This window comes from Nymphalis io, chromosome 16 (genome assembly GCF_905147045.1).
Source record: "Nymphalis io chromosome 16, ilAglIoxx1.1, whole genome shotgun sequence".
NCBI classification, from domain to species: domain Eukaryota; kingdom Metazoa; phylum Arthropoda; class Insecta; order Lepidoptera; family Nymphalidae; genus Nymphalis; species Nymphalis io.
Window position 1 is genome coordinate 4233363 of NC_065903.1, and position 10838 is coordinate 4244200.

Consider the following 10838-nt stretch of genomic DNA (forward strand, 5'->3'; position numbering starts at 1 on the left):
AAATTTCATTATTCAGGGTGAGATTATAACTTCTCTGCCATTTGCATATTTGGCTGGAATGTTTAAAGAAAACTCTTAAAATTGTCTTATTGAATTTGTTATGGATCGAGTACTTTTTTACCAATACCATATTTAATACGACTTATGTAGCTATGTACAATTAGAATTTTATACTCATGAATTTTGTATCGGTTTATGAAATTTTCCTTTAAATTTATAATGTATCTCTAAATATAACGGAAGTGTTTATTTTTTATCAAGAACAAACATGTGTTCGGCATGTTTTGTAATAACTTTAATTTTTATGTCTTTTAACTTTTTCGTCAGCATCATATCCAGAAACCTTCAAGAACAAACAACGAGTGTACCAAGTTTCAACTCATTTAGATGTATTTTATAGGAAATAATTCAATTCATCATTAACAAATAATTATTTATATAGTTAGACTAGTAAAACCTGCCAACATCCTTTTTATGAAATAGCCACTGTTAGAAATATTAATCAGCCCTTACATTGTCAATGCGCTGCCAAACTTGCAACCTAATGTACTATTCTGTGTCAAGTCCCTAAATTGAACAACAGGTGGCGTTGTTTATTTTATTTGTTTTTCAGAATCACGCTATATTTTTTCAAAAGAAATACTATTAGGTTATTTATTTTAATAAAATGTCTTTGTCTAGGGAACGAGTGGTGTTTCATTCAGGTCGTTTGTACCTGTAGTTACACTGGCTCATCCTTCAAACCGGAAACCAATGGTGTTTGGCGATAGAATATCTGATACCTACCTACCACCGAATTAAAATAATATTTCAGTCATGACAATGTCATAAATTTATTTTGTGAAGTAAATAAAAGATCGTTTGATTCTTATATATTATATTCATACTATGTAGTCATGCTATATTTTCGTTAAATCAGTAAGAATTAATGTATGTATTAATAAGATAAGTTTGAAAAAAATATTTAATGTGAAAGACTGTATGTCATGTAAAACATTCTAAAAACTCTATATAGCAAATCTAAGCTTGAAAAACATATACTCCACCTAACCAGAAGTTTTCACGTTAAACCCTTTGATTACGTCAGACTTACTCAACGAATGACTGTCAGACATGGGTAATATTTCTTTTTTCTTTTTATAAATTCAGTCGGATTCTGAATAAATAAACTTAGTTGTTACTAAGTGTTACAAATTTGCTTCGTTTGACAAAAAAAATCAAAAGTATATAAAATACACATTTTTAACCGATTACAAAAAAGAAAGCTTAATTCAGTTGTAATTTTTTCTATGTTTGTTACTCCTGAACTCCGTAATTTATGGTGCCGATTTGGTAAATTCTCAATTTGTTTAGAAGAGTATACTTTCCGTTTGGTCACATACTACTTTGACATAATATTAAAATCTGTATCAGTGTTGAAAAATAGCGTATTAAATTATTTATACCTTCGAATTTTATATCAACCTTAGGAAAATATAAACTTGTCGATTGATTTAAAAATGCGTGTTTTCATATTTTTTTAAATGTTAATAGCGTTTAAAATTTTAGATTTTCTCAAATAGCTGGCCATAAAAAATAACAAGCAATATTATTGTTTTCGTTAATCTAAATATCTTAATATTGTTTTTACTTTACTAGTTAATTGAACTTTTTTTATTATTTAATTTCATAGGCAATAGATACGTTGAATTTCAAAAGCGAATTCAATTCTTTATTTAGCATCTATTGTTCACAATTATTCGTGCTTTATAACGCAATTTTTTATAAATTTCTAATTGAAATACTAGAATTTTGCACGAGTAAAAAATATTCATAAAACGCCCTGCTCTCGGAAATCTATTTGTATTCAAGCCCGAGGTATTAAGTTATCAGCGAGGACGAAACTTGGAAACGAACAGGTGAAATAATAACGAAAAACATTCTAAATATTTATGTAAGTCTTACAAAATAAACTCAATGAGTTCGTTATTATAATATAACTAGCGCTTTACCCGCTGCTTTGCTGACGCCATCGTTCAGAATTGCTTAATTTCCAGTTTTTTTATTCAAAAATGAAATATTTTGCATACATAAATCACATCACATCTTTGTGGTTAAATCTTAAGGGTTGCATTTTCCTCCTTGTGCTAACTTAGGATGTATGCAAATTTTGATGGTGACAGTCAGTCAGTCAGTATATATATATATAAGGTTTATGCATATCTGAGATGTCTGTACAACGCCGCTACAATGACTGTCCACATCCAGGACTGTAAGACGAAGGCGATCCAACTGCGCAGAGGGGTGAGACAGGGGGATGTAATATCCCCGAAACTGTTCACCAACGCGTTGGAAGACGTTTTCAAAACGCTGGATTGGACTAGGTATGGAGTCAATGTAAACGGCGAGTACATCTCACACCTTCGATTTGCCGACGATATCGTCATCATAGCAGAGTCGCTGGAACAACTCACCGAAATGCTGCGTAGCCTAGGCGAGTCTTCCCGGTGTGTCGGTCTCGGTATGAACTTGGACAAGACCAAGGTTATGTTCAATAGGCATGTCGTGCCGGGACCGATATACGTCGAGGGGAAACCTCTCGAAGTTGTTAGTGAATATACCTACCTAGGACAGATAATACAAGTCGGTAGGAACAACTTCGAGAAGGAAGCCGATCGAAGAATTCGCTTGGGATGGGCAGCATTTGGCAACCTTCGTCAAGTCCTCAAGTCGTCTATACCGCAATGTTTGAAGACGAAAGTCTTCAACCAATGCGTCTTACCTGCCATGACATACGGTGCCGAAACGTGGACACTAACTGCGGGACTAGTCCACAAATTCAAAGTCACTCAGCGTGCTATGGAGCGAGCTATGCTCGGAGTATCTTTGAAGGATAAGATCAGAAATGAGATTATCCGGAAAAGAACCGGAGTCACCGACATAGCTTGCAAAATTAGCAGGCTGAAGTGGCAGTGGGCTGGTCACGTATGTCGTAGGACCGATGGCCGTTGGAGCAGACGAGTCCTAGAGTGGAGACCGCGAATCGGCAAGCGCAGCGTAGGGCGCCCTCCAGCCAGGTGGACCGACGACCTTAAGAAGGTGGCGGGCACCAACTGGATGCGGAAGGCGGAGGACAGGGAGCTTTGGCGCACCTTGGGAGAGGCCTATGTTCAGCAGTGGACAACGATTGGCTGTTGATTGATTTGATTGATGCATATCTGATATATATATATATATATCAGATATTCTGATATAGATATTTGAAGTTTTGATATTGATTACAACTTTGCAAGCATTCGATTGCTTTCTGGTACAACTGATTGAATCCCATAAAGTATACTTTATGTTCATTTGTTTTAATTAGTTACATTTCTTTCTTTACAGAATGTGAATCTGTACCTTATTGAATTTATTTTTTATTATATAATTATTATATATTATATTATTATAAAGACTTCATTATAAATTTTCTTATCGATTGTTTTAAATTAAGCTGTACACTCTAAGTGCGTCATTTGCTTACAGCGCTACGATTTCAGCGATAGAAAGCGATGTTAATATCAACAATTCAATGAATCGTTTGGCTATTGTCACCTCTACTTTTTAAAATAGAGACGGTGGTTGGCTGTGGTGTGTTTTTTTCCATTCCATTCACATATTTTTTTATGTTTTTGAGTCATTTTATTCTTTGCAATTTCCATTTATCTTTTTTTCGGTCTTCTTTTCACTTTATAACCACATCACCCATTTCTTTCATTCATAGAATATAATATTAATTAAATGAGATGAGAATATTTGTTATTTAAAATTAAGTGGGTAATTTTATTGTTATAATTTTAGTATTATGAACTTCTTGTTATGGGGAGTTAAAATGATTACAGAGCTTTTTGGTATATATGTAAAAATATTCTATTTCTCCACATTACAAGCCCATTGTCGAATACCACGATAATATAAATTATTTCTTTTTGAGTTATTAGTCACAGAAGCTACTGTTAATTTATTTACAGAAAAAATAAAAACAAATAAATATTATTTTGTTTCACTTTGAGGCCATAATCCTATAGTATGATTTTTATCGTCTCCCTGTTTTTGCTATTGTTTTTAGTTCACACAGCTGTAGTAGTGTGTAGTTGTAATTATGTAATTTATTAAATTAAGTTTTTTTTTTTTATAGAAAAGGAAGGCGGACGAGCATATGGGCCACCTGATGGTAAGTGGTCACCAACGCTCTTAGACATTGGCATTGTAAGAAATGTCAACCATCGCTTACATATCCAATGCGCCACCAACCTTGGGAACTAAGATTTTATGTCCCTTGTGCCTGTAATTACACTGGCTCACTCACCCTTCAAACCGGAACACAACAATATCAAGTATTGCTGTTTTGCGGTAGAATATCTGATGAGTGGGTGGTACCTACCCAGACGAGCTTGCACAAAGCCCTACCACCAGTAAAAAAAAGTTATAGAAGTTAAATTAAATTAGCTGTATCTTCTGTTATATAAAAATACTTGTATTTGAAAAGGTTTAGCAAATAATATGGTATACTTTTTTTAAAACCCGGTTGACTTGAGTAAATAAAATAAAATAAATTAACTAATTTATTTCTATAACTGGTACCAACCATTAAAAAGTGGTAGAACCAATAGAAAGTGCTTACATAAAAAGCTATTTAAATAAAGAATATTTTGATTTTTGATATTACATTAATGGAACAACAACTGATCATCAGCCAGTCCGGGTACGACCATCGAGAGCTTCCTTAGAGTAAACTCTAGCGTATCCTTATAGACAATGTAAATTGCGTAACTTTTTTTAGTCTGAAAGCCTAGTCATATTTTACCCACTGTCAATAATTGTCACTTCAAATTACTATTTATCCATATAAAAATTATTAATCACTAATTTAAAATTACAATTAAAAATATTTAATTTAATTTTATTCATATATTAATCTTTATTTTTAAGCTGTTTTTGTAATAATTTTGTTTAGACAAAACAGTATTATATATAAAATACACATGTTATTATATGTGTATTTTGTGGTATGTAATCATTTTATTTCACCACAAACGAACGTCACATCGAAATAAAAAGAAATTATAATAATCCTAAGTATGCTCTTTACTTGCATTTAATTTCAATTTAAAAAAAAGGAACGCTTAGCTTATAATTTTAATAATGCATTTTCTTTACGGATGCTATTCGTATTTTTCAATAAATCGTCCGTTGAACATAAAATAAAACTAAAATAAAATGTCATCGCGGAACCGCGTGGTGAATTATTTACGACGTCATATAAAACATCCGACGTGCAATTTTTTTTTAAATTAAAAAGTTCAAATTACTTTTTAAAAGAATTATATAGATTCCTTTTCATGCTTCGCACTTCATATAGATATTCAAATACTCAGTAGTTCAAATATTCAATAAAAAAAATCTTAGTTTGAATATCAATTTTTCTCATAAACATACATATAAGAAAAAAACTTTTTGAATATATTTTCTCACATTGCTTTGGAGTTTCCCAGTAATGCGCAGTAACTATAGCTTTAAGTGATTTAAGCCCCATCACAAAGTAACCAAGTGTTTCTAATATTTGAAGGCAAGTAACTGATCATAATATTAAAGGGGACTTTAAATCAGCGAAGCTATTTTAAACCTGATGCAAGGGGTTGGGGTAGTAAGTATAACGGGTATATCAGAGTGTTTGCTGTGACATCGTATCTCCTAAACAGATGAACCAATTTTGATTTAGTTTTTTTTTGTTTCAAGGGTGACAATCTAAAATATTCATCAGCCCTTTTCTAGTTGTTGGAGGGATGCAAACAACTAGAAAAGGGCTAATGATATAGTAGATCCGAACTGATGCTGCTGGTTCATCTGGAATCAGCAGGATATCAAACTTCTCACCAACTTTGCATAACTATATATATATATATATATATATATATATATATATATATATATATATTAGGTTATATATATAGGCCTATGCATCTTTGTCATACGATTTAAGCAGCATCGCGAAGGTATTTGCGTTCATGACTAAAGAGACCAATGCGAGAATGGATCCTTCGGCCGCACTCTTGACAAGTGTATGCGCCCCCAGATGAGCGGGGGTTTGAAGCTTGCTCATGACGCCTAGATGCCTTCTTTAAGCCGTTTTTTAATTTAACTTTTATGTTTTTATAGTAATAGTATATTTTCAAGAGATTATATTTTTTTATGATACGTGTTTACTTAAATATGTAATTTAAAAAATTACGAATTAGTTCTTCTAGAAACTTCTGAGATGGCGGACGTAATCATTGTTCTTCTAAATATATTTTTTAAGTGTAATATCAATGTTATTTAACAAACTTATGTGTCTATTTCGTAAATCTTCGTCCCAAGATTGTATTGAACAAAACTGAAATTCAAGTGCACGTAAAAGATAAATCAAGAACAGATGTTTTAACAAGTTGCATGCAAAATGTAGAACATTTGTTTTCTATTATTTTGTACAACAATGATTTACTGTTAGCAATGGATACCGTCCACTTACAAGTTACTCAAGCGTTACTTTGCATCGATTTTGAAGTAAAAATTTAGATACAAGAATCACAGCATCGTAGATCCCATGATTAAAAACGTTAATTCGGTAGAAATATTCACTTAACTAATCAATTAAATAAATTTTGATAACAATATTGTTAAGATATTCTCTGGAAAAATACATTAACGCGATCACTTACGCATACTACCGTGACACCTCGTCGTGCCAGACGATACACTTTACACAAGGAATCGTTCGGAAGATTTTTTTTCTTGTATTAAGTCACGAATAGGCAACTTAAGATTGTTTGTTGTGTTGTTGTTATAGTTCAAATATATTGTTATTGTTAAGAGCGTTATTAATTTTGTTGCCATAGCAATAGGAGAATTAAAAAATATATTGTTTAGAAAACCATGTTAGTACACTTACTTACTTCTACACATAATGATTTATTAAAAGATAATACGACTGTACTAAAATCAAATAATATTTTATTATTTTAATTTAAAATAATAAAACTTGTATTCGACCCTGCCAGGATTCGAACCTGGAATCTTCTGATCCGTAGTCAGACGCGTTATCCATTGCGCCACAGGGCCTGGTTGATAACATTTCTTCATGAGCTATCATATCACACGAACCTTACTATGTATTAAAACTAGCAGACTAATAAATCACTTTTACTATTTTAAAGTACTTATAAGAGCCTAGATGAAAAATATATGTACTGTATTTATGTACTGTATATTATGAAATTTCATTTAAAAGGTATATTATGAAAACAGATTTTGATTTATTTCAAATCAGAATTATTATTATTTTCAAGTTTAGGACATATTTCACTCACTGGGACAATGGCTCCGGCAACGACGCCGATTGTCAAAAAATTATACTTTTCATTTTTCCGGTGACCCGGTTTTTAATTCTGAGACTTCATGACTTCTGTATATATTTTGTGGCATATTATATATGTATGAATGTATATATTTATGTATTTTTATAGTTTTATAAATATGTGCGTAAATGTGTTCTGTTGATAATATATTGTTTACCTCATTCACAGATTTCTGCTTAGCCTAAAGTTTGACTGGCAGAGAGTGACCTTTGTTCCAAGTAAGTAAGTAAAGTTCTTAAATAAATAAAAAGCAGACAAACAAGGGATCCACTAGATCAACATGGCATTTTATATATTTATAATATCAAGTGAATGAACTTACTATGGATAAAATTCAAATGTATCTAACAAATTATATACATAAATTTATTTTTTTAAAGACGCAAAGGGATTTTTTGGTTTTAGTAATTAAATTCATAATGTCGCGCCCACTCTTTTCCATTCGCTACAGTATAAGTGTGGAGTGCACTGTGGAGTTTTACTAAACTCGTCTGGGTAGATACCATCCACCCACAGTACTTGGTATTGTCGTGTTCCAGTTCGAAGGATGAGTGAGCCAGTGTATTAACAGGCACAATGGACATAACATCTTAGCTCCCAAGGTTGGTGGCGCATTGGCGATATAAGCGTAAATCAACATTTCTTTTAACGCCAATGTCTATGAGTGGTGATGCCCACTTACTATATATATATAGTGACTGACTCACTGAGTCATAGCAAGATCTCCAAATCTGTAACTCCGATGAACTTGAAAAGTAAACGCTCACTGAGAGGGTTTCAATCAATTCTGTCTAAAATATTTATTTTAACTTATTTTTTCAACTACGAATTAAGATACTATATAAGAGAACCAATACGAGGAGTCAAGAAGGCCAACTAGTAATAGATAAAATGTAAAAGAAGCTACAACACGTTAGTTTTATCGAAAAATACATACAAGTACAAACGATAAAGGAAATTCGAAGCGAGTTTCGTATTTGATTCACATTCAATTGTCAGACAGCTAATTGTTTTTGAAATGTCGGCCATTTTGGTATTCTGTAAAACGGAAGTATAAGTGGGGAGTGACGAATTGGGAATGAATTTAATTTATTAGGAAATTATTTAATTTCCGTCTAATGGTGACCTTGCTAAAGAAATTCGTTAGAGAGAAATTGCGTCTTTGTGTAGACTCAGCACTGTTTTGACTCTACAGTGTATCATTTGCGGGTCTAAATGATATAATATAAATAATTATACGATGATAATAATATTAAGCTAATCAAAAGTCATGAAAGGTCTTTATAGATGATAGAAGTAATATTTTTTAAATCAAACTTTTTGACCGCTATAATAACAATACCTCTAAAATAATACAATAATACAAATTTTTGCAACGTTTTTTTCGCAAACCTTTTTTTCCTGGGACACGTAATGTATGCACTCTATTTAATTTTTGACCTAAATGTGGAAGCCAATAGCTGATCTTGATAATGATAATAAAAAGTCACATGCACAAATTCATGATTATAAATATACTTTACTGCACAGATTACACATTATATAATTAATATGAGATAATTTTCTTTTTTTGTTTAGTGATTAATAAGCTGTTTTATCAATAAAAAATAAGGATTATATTGTCCACGTGCATTATGTTATGTTCATAGTAGATTTTATTCCAATAAAAACATAAATGTGGAACGAGAGCCAAGTTCAATATTATGATATATGCCTTGGTTGTTGACTTCAACGACAAAAAAAGTAATATCTAAATGGGTGCCAAGTTCAATGGTCAGTCCTGAAATTTATTTATAACAACTTAAAAAATAATTTCTTCTTATAACTTAGGATAATATATTGAAGCCTAAGGACTGACTTGGCTAGTTCTAATAACGAAATAAATACGAAAGTCGACTATACTCTTAGTTATAAGTAGTTATAAGTAATAAAACTGATATGTTTGGATTAAAAAAGCTTAAAATCTACATAAAGATCGGCTGTCATCAATTTTGATTACTAATACTTATATTACAGGCACTATAAGTAAATGTTCCTAATAGAATCAATTAATGGAAAAATATAACAAAATGATAAAAAAATTACTAGTTTCAGATTTATTCATTTGTAATCACCCAACTACCTATCTGGATTTTTTTTTTATAGAATAGGAAGGTGGACGAGCATATGGACCACCTGATGGTAAGTGGTCACCAAACGCTCTTAGACATTGGCATTGTAAGAAATGTCAACCATCGCTTATAGCCAATGCGCCACCAACCTTGGGAACTAAGATTTTATGTCCCTTGTGCCTGTAATTACACTGGCTCACTCACCAAATTGCCAAATTAGAACTTTCTAGGTCATCTGGAACTGGGTTAGAGTTTTAATTTATAGGTCAGTCAGTGATAAAAATGACGATTTTTGGACGTTAATATCTAAATGATCGTTTGAGGTGTGTTTATTAAATTGAGAGCACATATGTATCTCATAAGTTTTAATATATGAGACAAATTTGAAATGTTTATGGGAAATGGTTTTTGAGTTATGAGGGGGTCAAAAGTGGCTCCAAATGATTCGTGTAATGTTACACACGGTGCTGCTCGTCAGTCCTGTTAGCTTCAACTGGGCTTGACACGCTACCGCGTGTCTAGATAGTAACGTCAATTAATTGAATCATTTATTCAATATACTAAAACATCAAAACGACTTTTTTTTACAATGAGAGATACAACTATAATAAAGAGTTCCTTATCTTTTATTTTCTTTTTTAATTCATACTGATTGTAATGATCACTATTACTGGCTCACTACTACACGCAGCAATAGCGCAGGCGAACGTCCAATCCGCACGATGTCTAATAAGGCTGCTTGATTGACAACTACCCTCTCCAATCGTGTACATGAGACAATGTATTTTATCTATTGCATAGATACAAACACTACATCCCTTCCCTTTTAACAAATTGCAGTTATTGTAAACGTAATCAATGTTGTTAAATAATCACACTGAACTACTTTTATTTTTTTTTACTCATACTATTTTAGTTATCAAATATTAATTTACGTATTATTTTCTTCCATTATGTGATCCTCGTTTTTATCGGACTCTTCTTCTATCGATTCCCAATGTCCTTCCACACTCTTCAAGTGAATTACGTTCCTTCGTAATCTTTGTTTAGTTTCTTCATTCCTTATTGTAATATCCCCTCCTACTGATTTTTCCACTACATGTGGCTTAGGGTTAAAGGTAGTTGAGAGGTTATTAGCATTTTCCATTTCTTTTACGTACACCTTCTCTCCTTCTGTCAGTTCTAGGTTTTCCGCCCTTCTTTTACGATCTCCATACTCTTTCCCTTTTTCCTCATGTAACTTGTCTCGTTCTCTAACTTCCGTGTCATCTGATTCATTTATATTTATCAACATTGGGATTTTGTACCTGTT

General features: G+C 32.1%; 1 non-coding gene across 1 annotated transcript; it reads right to left on the minus strand.

The window, feature by feature from the left end:
* Nucleotides 1–7046: 7046 nt before the first annotated feature.
* On the minus strand, nt 7047–7119 carry Trnar-acg (transfer RNA arginine (anticodon ACG)). The gene has a single exon. It is a non-coding gene; the product is annotated as a tRNA-Arg (tRNA).
* Nucleotides 7120–10838: the final 3719 nt, after the last annotated feature.